Below are 17433 nucleotides of genomic sequence, written 5' to 3'. Positions count from 1 at the left end.
TCCTTCCCTCAAGCTCAAACATAGGTCTTCAACAAGGATAGAAAGTGAAGCAGTTCGAATGATTTTGGTCTCTAAATCTCCTCTTTCTTTCAGACTGTACTAATAAATTCCATTATGATAGCCTCTTTCTTGGCTTGAATTGGAATTTTAATCTATCTATTCGACCGAGTTCAGAGTTAGCTCCAGGACTTGGATCGATAGAAAGCAAGATGCTCTGTCTTTTCTCTTTGAGATTTCCTTTTTAGCTAAGGGTACCATAAGATAAATCCAACTCATGGAGCTTCGGAAGTGCTCTTCCACTATGGATTTGAATCAATGCTGAGTTTTCAAGATATGTGCAAGCCTGAAGCTTCAAACCTGATGAATATAAGGGAGAGAAAAGAAGTTAAATTTTGTGACAAAAATTTTCCACATGTAGAAACATTTACTTTAGAAGTTTGCATGTTATCATGCCTTGCGTATTATCATCTGCAAAAATGTCCAAGCTAGAAGTGTGGACCATTGATTTCAAGGAAAAAATTATAAAGTTACCACTCAACCACAAAACTTATGTATCAGAAAGTCCCAAAAAATTTTAGATTAAAATAAAATTCATTTAAAAAATAAAAATGAATTCCCTATTGTAGAAATGGTCACATTTATAGATTCAATAAATAAAGCGTAAAAATTAAACATTTTGAATCAATTTTTGAACAAACACAATATATTTCCCTAGAAAATAAATGATATCCTGTAAGTAATGAAAAAAAGTGGTTTGAACGTTTAAAACTTGCTCTCTGTAACAAGGTGGCGATGAAGGAGAAGAATTACCAGATCTTCAAAAAGATGTAAGTTTTGCTGGTGAATTCAAGAAATGTTAAAGATGGTTATGTTGTTGAGTTGAGTAGAGACTAGGAAACCTCAACATGGCTGGAGAAGGGGCAATTGCCATTGGAAGGGTTTCTACATAAGAAAGGAAGAAAAGTATACATGTTTGGTCCAAGTTTGATTTTGATTTTAAGCTAGCTTATCTCTATCTGTACTAGGCCACCCTTTGTCTCCTTTGACTTGGAAGGGTTGCACCAGTTTCTTAAAAGTTTTTAGTTATTAAGTTTTGTGCCTTGCAATTTGTAATTTCTTTAATAGTTGTCCAGGTGACCTGGGTTACTCTCAAAATCACCATTGTAAAAGAATCCATCACTCAAAGGATAGTGGTGAAGGGTAAAATATCGGTACTCCGTAGTTCACTTCTATATGATCAAAAGAGGGAGAATACCCTATCCATACAGGCAATATCAACTCATTGGTTAGGGTGGAAGTGGAACTATGGATAATGTTCTAGAATTTTGGTATTGTCTGGAGGTGCAAAGGATGACAAAAAGAGGGAAAATAGTGAATTGTATAAATAAAAGAGAATCATATAATTGAGGTTCAGAGAAAGAAGTGAAAGAAATGGAAGCCATTGTGTGTATTTGTTTGTTGGTGTTATTGTCAATCTATCAGTCAAAATATGATGCTTCTTTTACTCCACAGGATAACTACCTTATAGACTGTGGATCAAAGAGTAACATCACAGTGGGTAGAAGGATCTTTAGTGTAGATACCCCCTCCTCAAATTTGTCGATTTCCACCAATGAAGAAATATTTTCTAACACCACAAGTTCCAATCTACAAGTTCCTTCTGGTATCTATTTGACAACTTGAGTCTTTACTCAACAATCATCCTATACCTTCAATATTGGGCACTAGGGTAGACACTGGGTAGGTTTACAATTATTTCCATTTTCTTATCGATAGTACAATCTTACAAGTGCCATATTTTCAATAGCCACCCAAGACTTTGGCCTACTATACAATTTCCAAATCTAAAATAGTTCACGTGTGTTGAAGAAATATCTCATCAATATAATTGAACTAACATAGGTCTTGACCTTTATTGCATCTAATAATTCCTTAGCATTTGTCAATTCCATTGATGTTTCTTATGTGATAGTACTATTGAGAGGGGTAGTGTTGTTGTAAGTGGAGAAGGTTCAAAAGGTGCAATTCCAAGTATAGTATTTTCACAGTTAATTAATCCTCATGGAAGGTGATCACAAAATTTTTGTGTGTGGTGATTCATCCCCTAACTTATGTGAGTTGGCCATTTTGATACAAATTAGTGATCACCTTCAAAAAATCTTAATGCTTCGATATTCACTCCTAAGACTAAATCTTGAGTTTCTTTTGAAAGCACTTGCTTCCTACCTCACTACCATCCAAGGGAAGTCCCATATGGATTAATCTTCCTATATTTTCATCCTTATTTTTAAGGTCTGAAATTATACCTTACAAATATGTACTATTAAGTGGTAGTTATTATGTATTGGAACCCTTTGTCTTTTTCAAATATTAGAAGCTACCCTTGGCTCATGATTAAGACTTTTCTATCAGATTATATGTCGTGGTTGGGGTGATTCTTTCTTCACAAAGTGTATGGTTTATATTTTAAATATCATCTATCTTGATTGTATTGTTAAAAAAGAAGAAGGTGGTTTCATACAGCTCCAGATTTCTTAATGCCTTCAAGATATGAAACAATGATCACGACATGGTGATATGAAATTAACAATGCTTTAAACATGTATATATGAATATAAAAGATTTTCCTAACAAAAGACAAGACAATGAGAAATAAGCTCATCTTTCACTTCATGTCCTTCCCTCGAGCTGAAGCACATGTCTTTGACAAGGATGGAAAATGAATCAATTTGACTGATTTCGATATTTGACTCTCCTCTTTCTTTCAGTCCATGCTAATCAATTCTATTATGATAAAGTTGTTATTGGCCTGAATTTGAATTTGAATCTATTTATTCCACCGAGTTCAGAGTTAGCTCCAGTACTTGGATTGATAGAACGTAAGATACTTTGTATTTTCTCTTCAAGGTTTTTTTTTCGGCTAAGAGTTGCATAGGATAAATCCAATTCACAGAGCTTTGGAAATGCCCTTATCCTATGGAGTGGAATCAATGTTGAATTCTTAAGATATTTGCAAGTATGAAGGTTCAAAACCTGATGAATATGCAAGGGAGAAAAAGGATGTTAAATTTTTTGAAAAAAAGGTACTCAATGATAAGTTGGGAAATTGCCAAGAATGTATACAAAAAATCTAGGAGTGTTAACTTTAAGTCTCTGAAGTAACCATTAATTGGGGACAAGAATCAATGATTGGCTATAAGGCTTGTGTCGATCCTGTGGATTATGCTATTATTATAAACGACATTCCTACTTCCTTCTTCAGTGCAGAGAGGGGGCTGCGCCAAGGATGTTCTCTCTCCCCTTTATTATTTATTCTGGCTATAGACTCTCTTAGCTTACTATTCATAAGGCAGTAAAAGAGCAAGCATGGCGGCCCATCAAAATTTACAGGAACATATCTCTGACTCATCACTTTTTTGTAGACGACATATTATTATTCGCTATGTTTTGCAGGACCACTTGGATGCGCTTTCAAAAAATTTCAAAGGGCTACGGGACTTCAGGTTAACCTGGATAAATCTTTTATATACCATTCTGATCTCAAGCAGGAAGATGTTCAATGGCTACCTGAGCTATTTGGTATAAAATCCCATCATATCAGCAGTGGCATAAAGTATTTGGGTTTCTGAATCAAAGCGAATGGATACTCGAGTGCCGATTGGAACTGGTTAGTGGACAGATTCTATAGGAGAATCTCCGGATGGGAGTATCAATTCCTTTCTTTGGCTGGGAGAATTATATTAGTACAATCCATTTTGAATCAACTCTCTGTTTATTGGGCGCACCTATACCATCTTTCGGTGAGTATTATCAACAATATGAACATAATTTCTGCAAATTTCATATTGGGGGGTCATGCTGATAGGAGTTAATTTCATCTTATTAAACTGTCTGGTATCTCTCTTCCTAAGTCGATGGGCGGCTGGGGATTAACAAATTTAAGAATCTTTGGTAGAGCTCTCCTGTGCAAGTCTTTTTGGAGAGCTATACAAGGTGTTGGCTCGTGGAGTCATATGATAAGATCGAAATATCTTGCTAAAAAGAATCTCCACTTCTGGTACTGTAGAGGATCTATTGGTGCAACATATGGATCCCCCATATGGCGTAGTTTTCGAAGGATTGAGGCGCTCTGCTTGAAGCATCTGATTTGGTGCTTTCAATCGGGGAATAACATCATTATAGGCAGAGACCATTTCAAATGCGGGGCTGATGATATTGATATTCCTGAATCCCTTCTTCATCACTTCCACAGAAGCAGAATCTTTTATTGGGATAAATTGATAGCAGAATGGAATGGCCCCATTCCACGATGGAAAGATGCAGCCGATTTGAACATCCCCCAAGAGATTGCGCAGCAGTGGAATAACATAAGATTGAGGCTACAGAATGGAGGTCTCTATAGAACAAGAGATTCAGATTTCTTAACTTGGAACATCCCGAATGAGGCGGAGAATATATAAGTAAAAGGAATTTATCAGCAGTTGATCGGACAACATACTACTGGATCCCCGATATTCCCACAAATCTTCTGGAAAGATGGCTGCCCTATGAAGATGATTCTCTTCTCATGGATTTCATTTCACAATCGAAACCTGACCTGGGTGAACTTATTGAAGAGGGGATGGAATGGACCTAACATCTGTTCTTTATGCAGAGAAGACGAGGAGAAAAATTTGCATATATTTCTTAAATGCAAGCAGTCATATCTAATTTGGTAGGAATTAGATAGAGTCTATGGCTTCAATCTGGAAATGCATGATTCGATCCAGGAATGGTTCATAAAATGCAGTAAGCGACATTTCCTATGGCGTAGAATTTGTATTTTAACCATGTGGTATATCTGGAAATGGTGCAACAACTGTATCTTCAATAGCTCGAAATTTTCTTTTGCCAAAGCATTTGATTCTATCTCTGTTTATTTGGAATCGCTCCCTCAGAAGAAAATAAAGAACCAATACAATTCCCCAGACAGGTCTTCTTCTGCTCAGCTTTCTCAGCCGACAACATTCTTCGACGGGGCAGCTCAAAAGGGTCAATGTGGATGTGGATTCCACATCAAGATATCTGAAAAGTCTCATTTTTCTTCTTTCTGGCACGGTGGTCATGGTTCCAACAATCTGGCTGAAGCCTTAGCCCTCACAGGTCTTTTAAAATTTTGTATATTCCTAGACATTCAGCAGGTGGCTATCTATGGAGATTCGAAGCTATTGGTAGATTCGGTAAACAGGAAAATAACATTTTGGCGCAGCACCTGACCGGTTGGAGAGACAGGATCAACTTCTACTGGAGCCGCATGGAGAATTGCACTATTCAGCACATCAACAGGGACAAAAACTCAACAGCCGATGCACTTTCTAAAATGGGTCTTTCTTCCTCACCTGGATTCTGGCATCTTGAGATAGTATCGGATGATTCCACTTATCAGATCAATGATTTTGTCTTACCAGACTTTTAGTGCTCTGTTATTTCAAGTTAGCCACACTATTTACAAAGATTTTGATAGCAAATATTTTCAGATGGCTTCATAGACATTATGTTTTTCTCTATAGATCATAGGTTTTTTTGTTTGAGACTATTGTGGCATACAGATCTGAATCATACCAAGCGGATGTATCTCAACAATTTTTAGACTTTATATTCCTCATATAATATATTAAGTTTTTTTCTCTATGAAAAAAGAATGTGTAAGATAAATCTAAAAGTTCCAAATTGGAGAGTCTCTGTAGCGCCAACAACCCCTCCGGGCCAATTGAGGTGCACGACATGAAAACCAACAATTCAATGGAAGGAAATGCAATAGTTGCAACAACCAAGAAATAATCATTAATAAAGCTACAATGTTAACAAAATTTATAAATATGGGCTTCATAATAAATAGAAGACTAATATATGTAGTTAAAGGAGCATGACCATAAATATTTTTTAAGAAAACCTGTAGAAAGAGGCATCAAGCGAGTGCAATTGTGCACAATCAATATCTTCCTGAGACAAAACACCACATCCTTTCAGCTCCAATGATGTCATTTGAGGTGCTATAATCTCAAGTTTAGTCAAATGGGGACATATTCCTAGATTAAGTGAGCAAAGCCCAACCTACAATGATAATACTCTAGTCTTTAGCATACCAAATAAAATAAGAGGCAATCACAAACCAATAAGTCAATGGAAGGACATGCAACAATTGCAGTAGCCAAGCAATCATCATTAAGCAAGCTACAATGTCAACAAAATTTATAAATATGGGCTTCATAATTAACAAAAGAGTAATATATGTAGTTAAAGGAGCATGACAATAAATAATTTTTAAGAAAACCTGCAAAAAGAGGCATCAAGTGAGTGCCACTATGGACAATCAATATCTGCTTGAGACAAAACAACTTCCAAGGGAAACTATTATAATGTGGAAATGTGAATGAGCAGAGGCAAAGAAGCATCTATTGAATGCATATTCTACTAAATACAAAAGCACTAAACACAAAGCCAAACAATAACAAAAAAAAATAGAATGCATGAATTCTAAATACAAATGCACTGAAATCCATAACGGTATTAAAACAACTTCTCTCCTAAAGTGAAACAAAAATATCACTCATAGAATCGTAATTCAATAGCAGATATTAGGATTGCTTCTTACAGATGGAACATGTAACCCACAATATCAATGTCGAATCATAGGCGTATGATAGAGATAGCACAATGCTCAATCAAATTATTAAATGGAAAAAGGAGCATGTGGATGCTTCAAATTCATTTCCAAGGTTAATCAAGGAGTAGAAAAGGAATGACTAGTTTATGATTAGTGTTTGGAAATCATAACATGAAGAAATGAAATAAATGGTGATCGAGTTCCCTCCCTTTGTTTACGTCATTCCAGGGATTTCCCGATTAATAGATAGATATATCAAAGCAGTCTAAAAGAGATAGATGGAATAGATTGTAAGCATGATTTTTATTTTGATAAATAAAATACTTTACCTTAAACATTAGAGTTCAAACATGTAAAATTTGTAGTGTGTGAATATTTCATTTTGTTAGTCATCTGTTATTAAAATTTTATTTTCTTTGTTGATATCAGAGTGACGAAAGAGAATTGTTTGTATATACAACCTATAAAACATTAACATGATTAACATCTACATCTACATCTACATTTAAAACAATATCATAAAAAAATTCTTATTTCTTCCAAATATATTTTTCATCATTTTCAATTCTTCAATATGTATTTTTATTTTAAGGTTGAGAAAAATGTAAAACTAATTCAACCCTAATATGGATAAATAAATTCAAATATGGATGAATTCAATTAGGCAATGCATAATCAAAAGGAAAAAACATAAGCGACTTATGCAAATCCATACCTAACACAACCTTTATAAATGATACACTCTATGGTTGGAAAGAAGCAAGTGTCTGTTATTTAAATCCACCAACCTGGCATTCAGTTAAGCTCAAATTTATCCCAGTAAATTAAGACAAGATGTTGAATGCTAAACGAGCTTAAGATATTTTGATCCAGATTTTTATATAATATAAAATAGATCACAACACATGGAAAATGGTTTTATAACTATCTTGATATGAACAACAAAATTGCTTCAGATAATTCGTTCTGGATTTTTATAAAATATAACATAGATCACAACACATGGAAAATAGTTTTATAACTATCTTGATATGAAGAACAAAATTGCTTCAGATAATTCATTTTGGATTTTTATAAAATATAACATAGATCACAATGCATGGAAAATGGTTTTATAAATATCTTGATATGAACAACAAAATTTTCCGACAAGGTAAAACACACCTAATAGTTTTTGCTTCCTGCCAAAATGACATTTGTTAGCTTACCATATTTTGAGTTTGTTAGCTTGCCATATTTTGACCAAGAAACCAACAAAGTCGGCATAGTACTATTTAGAATTTCATGCATTATTACTTTGGCCTATTGCAAGGTTAGATCACTTTCGTTGGTACTAGAGACAATGATCTAAGGATGCAACCTCTCCATATTACAAAGTCATGGAACATTTGTTTGAATATATCAAGAAGTTTCATGGAACATTTGTTTGAATATATCAAGAAGTTTTTGTTTGAGTATAACGTATATTTTTGGGTTTTGATAATTCAGTATGAGAATGTGTAATTTCTTTATGGAACAACAAATTATGTAATTGACATAACATATATTATATTGAAAAGAATTTTTTTACAACATAGTACAATCAAAATACATTTATTACATTGAAAAGAGTTTTTTACAATATAATATGAGTGAGATGCTATTCTTTTATTCTTAATATGAATTTCACACAAATTTTTTGAAAAATATTAATAATAAAAAATTAACTCAACCTCAATGATAATATCTACATAAAAAAATTGCGATGATTAATAGGAAATTAATATTTAAACAATGAAAATAGTAATTTTCAATATATATTATTTATAAACTATTTCAATATTTATATTAATTAAAATAATTTAATATTCAATAATTTTTTTATATACAAATAAAAAATTTACACTTAAAATTAAAAATCTATTATTTTATTAAATTTTTTAATGTTTAATATTTTTACATATAGTATCTAACAATGGATATCAATAAAGATATTTTTACCTAAAATTGAAGAAATATTAATATTAAAAAAAGTTATATGGTAACATAATAATAATAATAATTTTTTTTTTTTATACACTTTAAGAATTGAATTTGAAAAATACTTATATTCAAATTAACTTTACAATACTTTTTCCTAAAATATTTATATTTAAATTAACTTATAGTTTTCTTAATTTTGTTAAATTTTGTCTTTTAAACCCAACTAAATTATTTTAAATATTTTATAATACTTTTTATCATAAAAATTTGTAAAAAAATCTAAATAAATTAAAAAAAGGTATTTTAATATTATTTTTATATAAAAGACAGATATTTTAATATTATTTTTTATATAAAAGACATTTAAAAATAAATTAGAGAAAACTATACAACACAAACCTTTGCAAAACAAAACTTTTAATTAAAAAGAAGAGAAAATAATATCTCTTATTTAACTTATAAATAATTTTAAACTTCAAAAAAAAATTCTAAGTGAACTTCAAATAATTTGTTGCTGCTTTCATGAAATATAAAATCTGAGTATAATTTTTCCACTCATAATTTTTATAAACAAATCACAGACACATGGTAGAGTGGTTTTACAACCATCTTCATACGAAGTATAAAATTTATCTGAATGCTCGGCAGGTTTTTTTTTTCAATTCAATAGTATGACTATTATAAATTGGGCAATGATAAGCACCATACGCAGAAAATTATTTTCAACTCAATCATACTGCAGAGGAGACACATATCATCCATTTTCAACTTCATGCTCGTCACATCTTCTCACTGAATGGAGTCCACCAAAAATGAGAATCTGGCTCTTAAATGGCATCACAATACTGTGTTCTGAATCTTCGGGCTTGCCAAAACTTATAGCTTAATATCATTCAATGTTTTGCCTTTGAATTAAGAATGTTCAAGAGAGACTTGAGCAAAAGAAACTCTCCAAAAAATGTCTTACTTGGCAGTATTAGCTGTTACTCTGCGGTATGGTAATATGGTTGTCCTTGTTCCATGAACAATACTTCCATGCCTAGTTTCATGAACGATACTTCCAAGTCTATTTGGAGGTCAGTAGTGTACTACAAATCTCCCTAAAATGTTCTTGACCAGAAGTGGTCCCCAAACATGGGAGTCAAAACTGTTGTTGCGAATATCACCCATCACAAAGACATAGTCTTTTGGAACGCATTCCACACAATCGCTCGATTTTGCTACTACTATTTTAATGAAGACATCTCCTGCACTATCTCCATATTCCTGTAAAGTTGGGGGAGACTTGAATATTACTATACCAGTCACATCTGGATTTCTAAAATAATAGGAGAGCTTTTCCGCGATGATCAGGTCTCAGACATTGAAGGTTGGATACATGGAGAGGGAAGGAATGTATTTGGGTTCTACCACAAACGAACTGAAAATAAGGGATATGGAAACGACCGCTGCAAGGGTCTTTACATCATCTGAGCTTATATGAGAGCACCCAGGCAACCAACTCAATCTCTCACTGCCACCCTTCTACTCAACAGTCTCCGACCGTTTCTCTGTTTCCTTTTTCAGTAGGGCATTGTATTTCCCTCCTCCATCCCCTTGATCATCATTTCTCAAACTACAAGAATTTACAAATTTATCCCTTCTTCTGGGCTTGGCAACGACCAAAACCTAAAAGAATTCACTGCAAGAATCCATTTCAAGTTCTGGGAAAAAAGTATCATGGTGGATGACTTAAGCCTGAACATGGAAGCTCCCCCCATCAAAGAAAACCCCATAGACCCAGTCAAGGTAGGAAACATTGTTGGGGTTTTGATGAATGAATTCAGAGATACCGGAGGAGGAACCTGAGAGCACAACAAGTCCAGAACAAGTATTTTCCCCAACGACGCACATCGTTGCCTGGTATTATGCATGCCCTTCTCTGGTACTCTGCTTCTTCCATGATGAACAATACTCAAGCTTGCACTCCCTCAATGTGTCCACGACCTTCTTCGCCCATAAACCTTGACAGTGATTGTTCTTCTCATATGAGGGCGACAAGATCTTAGCCTTCTTTGCCTAGAAACCCTGACAAGGTCTATTCTTCTCATATGAGGACGACGGTGACAATATATTTCCAGCGCCTTGTGAGAGTTTGCAAGATCCAACAATAGAAGTAGCAAACAAGACAAGGAAAAAGAGATATGACCTATGCTCGATAGGTTATCAAGAACTGCTCCTTCTAGATACCTTCACCTGTGATGATCAAACGACTTAAAATCTTTTAATTGTCTAACATATAATCCAAAGGTACAAAGTTGTGACAAGTAGGCAACAGAGAAGTTCTTCTCAAAGGGAAACACTTTAGCGTAAATATTTTGAGAATGACCATATATCTGTTTTCCGTACCTCATATTTATGCTCATATATATTTTGAGAATTCCCATAATTATTCTTTTTTTCAAAGGTGGGAAAACCTATCATAACTCAGTGGTCAAACTAGGAGTGATGACAACTATCTGTGGATGTTATCCGTGAATGTAGGCTAACTCATCGCTGTTATTTAAGAAAAACCACACCACCTTGAGGTCCCTAAGGGAGAATACTTTCACTCCTGCCATATGCCTCTGGGTCTTGGTACGTTAACCTGTTTCGTTACGTCCGAGGAAGACGATCTCTTGGCCAACCATAAGTATTTTTAGGGCATACTCCAAGCCCGACCCATAATTATTCTTATTACTATTAGTGTACATTTAACCTATCAAAAAATTGCATTTTAAATTATAAAATATACTTATTATTGCATATGATCCAAATTTAACTTTGTTTATAATTTTTAAATTTTAACCTTTTAAATAATTAAAAACGATAATAATTTATTTATATTAAGTAGTTTTAAAAATATGTATCTAATTTATTAGTGTTTATGTATCAGATAGATATATAAATTATACACTTCCTTATATTAATATTTATGAAAATGTTTAATTTTATGATTATTTTAAAATTTTATGTTATTATCTACCAAACACACAAAAGGATAAAATCTCTCAAGATGCAAATCATTTTTTTTTTATTGCAAAACTTGAAAATATTTGTAACTCAATTATTATTATTATTATTATTCTGAGTTCCTAATAGATCTTTAGTTAATAGGGATCTATGCTTGTTCTTAATAATACTATTTATATTTATATAAACTTCACATATCTATATATATATATATCTATATATAAAAATATTCTTATTTTAAATATTATGAAAACTTGATACATATAGTTACATTTTTCTTTGGTTTTTTAAAGTGATATGCATAGGATGATTAGAGAGAAGAGCCCAAACACATCACCTTTAAAAAAGAGTTTATTGTAAGTATAAAAATTTTATATGCTTATTAACTAAGTTTAAATATGCAGTTTTGAAATATAATAGTTACAAATATGAATCATTGTTTTAGTTTATATGCTAAAATAATTCTTAATTTGTAATTAATATATATATATATATATATATATTATAGAAATAATATTATAAATCAATATGGATCACAAAAGCCTTAGATCAAATATTATGATTACTAATACAAAAAATTGGTAATAATTTTATTAATAAAAATAAAATTTCAATATAACAAATTGAATTGAAGTGCACGGAGTCTTCGATGGTCCTTGGTTCGCTTGATGAAGCTTTAGCATGTTATTCCTTGCTTGCATGTTGGAAGGCTTGACAGGCTCATCTGTTTGTGAAGGTGCATGTTCGTCGCGTTCGTTCGCTTCGCATGCTTCGTTCGTTCGTCTGTTGGTGAACCTGTCATTCTGCATGTGCTCCCTTCATTCATCCCATTCGTCATCTTGCCATGTTCGTTGGTGTACCTGTACCTGCAGTCACTCATGATGAGACGACATCAAATCCAAAACCTCCTAGTCTACCATGACACGTGATCATTCAGATGCAGGTGATTGGGAGAGGTAGCAAGGTTGTGATGTAGGATGATGGCTTCAGGCAACTGTTGATGAAAACTACGTAAGAGTCACTGAGAGATGGAGACAGACAATCTGAGTCGACAGTGACTGTCTGCAAGGTCTGGCTCGACTGGGAGGAAAAATTACACAAATTTTGGGAGGAACAGTCCGAGTTGCTGGAAGGCAAGGCAGGCATGCTCTGCGCATTTTTTAGAACGAATGGGCAGTGGGGCTGGACAACCATATTTGTGCAATTTTCTAGAGGAACGGGCTGGGCTGCATGAAGGGTTAGTAGGCAGGGATTGCACAGTTTTTCTGGGGAACTTCCCGGGACACTTACAGCAAAAACTACACAATTCCCATAAGGAACTGCAATCTATTTCCCTGGCAACAAAAACTGTGCAATTCCCAAAGGGAACTGGAAGTCTGCTGCTAGGGGTTGCTAGAAAGGAAAACTGCATTGAGGCCAGGAGGTTGGCCTGTTGATCATCTCTGTGCAATTTCTGAGCTGAGCTGACTAATGGGCAGCGGAAGCCCTGCTTATGAACACTGCGCAATTTCTAAGATGAATAGTTGGTCGAATGTCAAGATGACTGACTGGGAAAACTACGCATTTTTCTGAGGAAGACAGGGATGGCATTTGGTGTTTGTCAGGCTTGTCTGCGCAATTTCCTCAGTCAGTTGAGCGGGTGAGGTCAGTGGGCTTTGTGCAATTTTTGGGGGGAGTTAGTCCTAGGGTGGCTGCTAGGTCCGACTGTCTGGGTGACCAACATGAGAGTTGATTGGATTGTTTGCGGGCAGCACAACTTGAAAAGACTAGCTTGGTGCTTCTGCGCTATTCTGGTTGACAGTCAATCGAGTCGATGGCAGGGTGATGGTTCGTCTGTCATAGGGGAGTTTGGTCGTCAGAAATTTCGTCAAAATGGTTAAGTCATGTGTGAACAATCGAAAGATGCATAGGTGATCACACAAACACACACTTGCATGACTTGACGACGAAACGACCAAACCATCCAGACATACATGTTCAACATGACTGACTGATGGTGTAAGTGACAAGTGCGACAAACGTGATTGATCGTTCATTGATCGAGATAATGATTGCGCGACAGTGACTATGACTTCATGTGTGAGTGCGACAGATGCTTTCATAGTGAACACAACAAGCACATACGAAGCGAAGACTTTGAGCATAACTAGAACATGGTCGCAAGCATGACTTAGACATCAACATGCAGAGACTTGAATGCAATGAACAAGCAAGGCGGATGTAAAGACTCACACGAGCTCACGGAGTGAACCCGAGTGTGTGCAATCATCAAGTGAAACTCTTCAAGGGAGGCTTTGAAATTGGTGTAGGCCAAAATTTTGGAGGGTGGTTGTAGTCGCTACAACACGAACTTAACAATTTCTCTGATTGATAATTTCTTGTGATATACTTTTACTTCTTAGCTTATGATATTTTTTTGTTAGCTTATTAATATGTTCTCTTCATCAAGGCAATTACCAATATGCTCCATAAAATACAAGTGACACAGTATGTAGGCTCCTCAGCCAGGGCCAAAACCTCTCACCTCCTGAGAGGAAAAATCGATCCAAATTCTTCTTCTAGATATTCAATTGATAAGTACCAAGACCATGACACAGACCCTTGACTCTAGTATCCTTCCAAGAACCTTGTCACTAACCTTGATGCTCTGCCTCTTCATTTCCTCGCCTTTCTTCTTGATCTTGGACTTCTCTCCTCCACTCCTTTTAGAGAAACTCAATCTCTATCTTTCTCACTGCTCCTTCACAACTTCCCTAGAGAATATCGGTCTCTAGGTCTTCTCTAGAGAAACTCGGTCTCTAGATCTCTAATTCAATCACACGTAAGAGTCTTCCTTTGCTGCCCTAGAAGATACCTTCCTTCGCTATTCCAAAAGAAACCCTACTTCGAAGATCCCAAAAGAATCCTTCTTCGTATGCCCAAAAGAATCCTATCTTTGTATTTACCTAGAGGAATGCCTCCTTCATTGATCCATAGGAACAATTCTTCGCTGCCCCAGAAGAATGTCTTTCACTGCCCCAGAAGAAACCCTTTCACTTCCCTTACTTTGTACTTCTCTTCTGAACCCTTTCTTCACATTTCTCTTAGACCGAAATCTTGTCGAGATACTTGGTTTGAATGGAGGTTGAGTACATTTATTTATACACCTCTCCACATGATCTTTAGGCCGACTTGATTGCTGGAATTAGGCTGACTTCATCTAGCATGTTCTTCCATCATTTGTAAACTGATTTGAAAAGGATAGATGACAATTTCTTGGAGGATACTTTACATAGACAATATTGACCTTTTACAAAGTGTATCATGACTTCATTAAATGACAATGACTCTATTATTTTATGAATATATGACAAATAAATCGTAAAGACTCTCAATGGGAGCCTTTGACTCAGAAACAAAATCCATTTTTCATGAAACCCATGAAGCAAGTCAATAAAATAATTTTATTTTTCTTATTTACGTCTCATTACATAAAATCATATTTACATGTCATTATGAAGACCAAACCTAGTTACACTTTTCAACACTTCCTCTTAACTAGGGAGGTATTTATAATTGTACTTGGACTTTCTCAATATGAAGAACCTCTCATAAGAAGAATTCGGATTTGTAACTCATTTGTATAGCATCATATCAACCATCATTGTTATCTAGCAAGGCCTTGAATAACAACTCTATCTCTTCACAAGATCATAACACAATGCTAGCGAGACCAATGATTTATAGACACATTCATCATTGTCTCTCTCAAAACATACCCCCTGGGTTCACTCAGGATATGTTCCATGAGGACTATTCTTTTCCTGGAATTCCCACTCCCACAAAGAATATTGGTCCTCCATGACTACTCTTACTGTTGGATGCCCTATCTCATCCTCAAAGAGCATCGGATGCCAAATGATTACACAATCCTTCATTCTGTCTTCCTAGGTGAAGACCCGAATGACATGTATGTCTCTCCTTTTCAAACGACGAGGACATATTCCATTAAAGGAATGTACTCATTCCTATCACAAAGGAATGTACCTAAGCTCCCTGCTTAGGAATTTCCAAGTTTCTTTCAAGGAAGAAAACTTCTTTTCAGGCTCCCTCTTAACTAGGGACCTATCGCAGCTCCTCATGTGGAGATCCTGAAACAAACAACTTCTTGAAGAGATCCTTCCTTCGATGTCATGAATTTCTTCTTCGTCAAAGAGTCTTCATCTTTAGGAACTTCTACATAGGGAACAAATCATCTATCACTTTTATTTATATGTTAGTCATGTCCTCAACTCATCAGAAAGTGATTCATCATATTTTCCATCTGGCTTCACTTCATGTCATTCTTCTTTCGTGCCATACCTTTCGGAGGGACATTGCATACTCCTATATGGTCCACTTGGAAGTCATCCACATATTTCCCTTTGCCAGACATACATAAGCTCATCCATATGTTAGTTCAAAAACATAATCAATGAACTATTCAAGTCAAAGTTACCTTTGTGATGATCTTTCACCATGACATCTTCCCCTAAGTATCAGCATCCTACATGCAGATTGACGCATCTCCCACAAATATCCATTATCAAGGGTCTCTATCTTTTTCCGTCTTCTATCAGAGTCTTCACATCTTTCCGGGAGATATTCTAGTCAAATCTTATTAGACTTCAGATGTTGAATTCCTTCTACCATTGTTGCATATTATCACAATCTCTTCCTCTCTTTCCTCACACACTTCATTCCCAGGAGTTTCCAATCAAAATTCCTTGATTGTATTCAGTTTCCTCATGATTCATATAAGGACATACTATTTTGATTTCATCTAGTGTGACTTATGATTTGTTGCAATATTTGGGAGGAGGGGATCCTTTTTTCTCTTGATCATATTTTCCAAGACGGAAACAGTGATCCATATTATCGACAACCATATGACATGAATTTCATAATAATCTATGTAAGCATACATACCTCATCTTCCTTTTGGTCATCCAGAATTTCTGTAGCAAATTCATTCGAAAGCACTTTATCCTTCAAACTTGCTTTCTTGTCATGTCATCATACCAACATTCCTTGAATCCCACGAGTTGGAATTCTTGATGAAAACCTTTGCTTCCTTTCTATATCGGTGAATCGGCTTTGATGAGAATTCCATCAAAGAAACTTGAGGATGTTTCATCTAACCCGAAATATGTTTTCTTTATTGACTATGATGATCCCAGTTGATGATGACCTCTGCTTCTTTCTATGAGGTTTCCTAGGAGCTTCTTATCCTTTGTAATCAGTAGGATCTGTACTAGACATATTTCCATTGTCATGAGCTCTTACTTCTAATGCTTCTATCATGATGCTTCTTTCTAGTTTGATGCATATTATCTTATTTAAATTGCTCCCTATCTATAAATTACAAGTGAAAGGGACCTTTTAATGAAGAAGATCATCTCAGTCATAGTAGATATCTTTTTGCTTCTTTTTTCTTAAGCTTCTTTGTTTTAGGTTCTTTCACTTCCTTAGTAGAATAGTCTTCTTCCATATCCCTCTTATGTTTAGGAAAATATTTTCTATAGTGCCTAGATTTTTACAACCATAGCATCTTTCCTTAGCCATGTTCTTCCTTTTCTTCTTTGGAGTACCAAACTTTCCAAATTTCCCTTTTCGTCTTGTCACTAATTGTTCCCTTCTATCTGATCTTTTGTCACTTTCCTTCTTCATCTTGTCTTCCTATGCCTTGCATAGAGACCATAATTTGATGAATGGGATAGCTTCCTCTTCCTGAGTAGATATGAGGTTACCTTGTTCATCAGTCAATTCATTTAGAATAACGAAGATCATTTCGTTATCATATACCATCTCTCCTC

General features: G+C 34.9%; 1 pseudogene; it reads right to left on the bottom strand.

Annotated features, from left to right (window-relative positions):
- Positions 1-9571: 9571 nt before the first annotated feature.
- LOC149215504 (putative thylakoidal processing peptidase 2, chloroplastic) lies at positions 9572-11001 on the bottom strand (annotated as a pseudogene).
- Positions 11002-17433: the final 6432 nt, after the last annotated feature.

Source organism: Pinus tabuliformis, chromosome 1_1 (assembly GCF_031772625.1).
Source record: "Pinus tabuliformis cultivar Carrire ecotype Pingquan chromosome 1_1, CPIR1, whole genome shotgun sequence".
Lineage (NCBI taxonomy): Eukaryota > Viridiplantae > Streptophyta > Pinopsida > Pinales > Pinaceae > Pinus > Pinus tabuliformis.
Note: the sequence above shows the minus strand (reverse complement) of the source record. Positions and strands in the feature narration are given on the sequence as shown.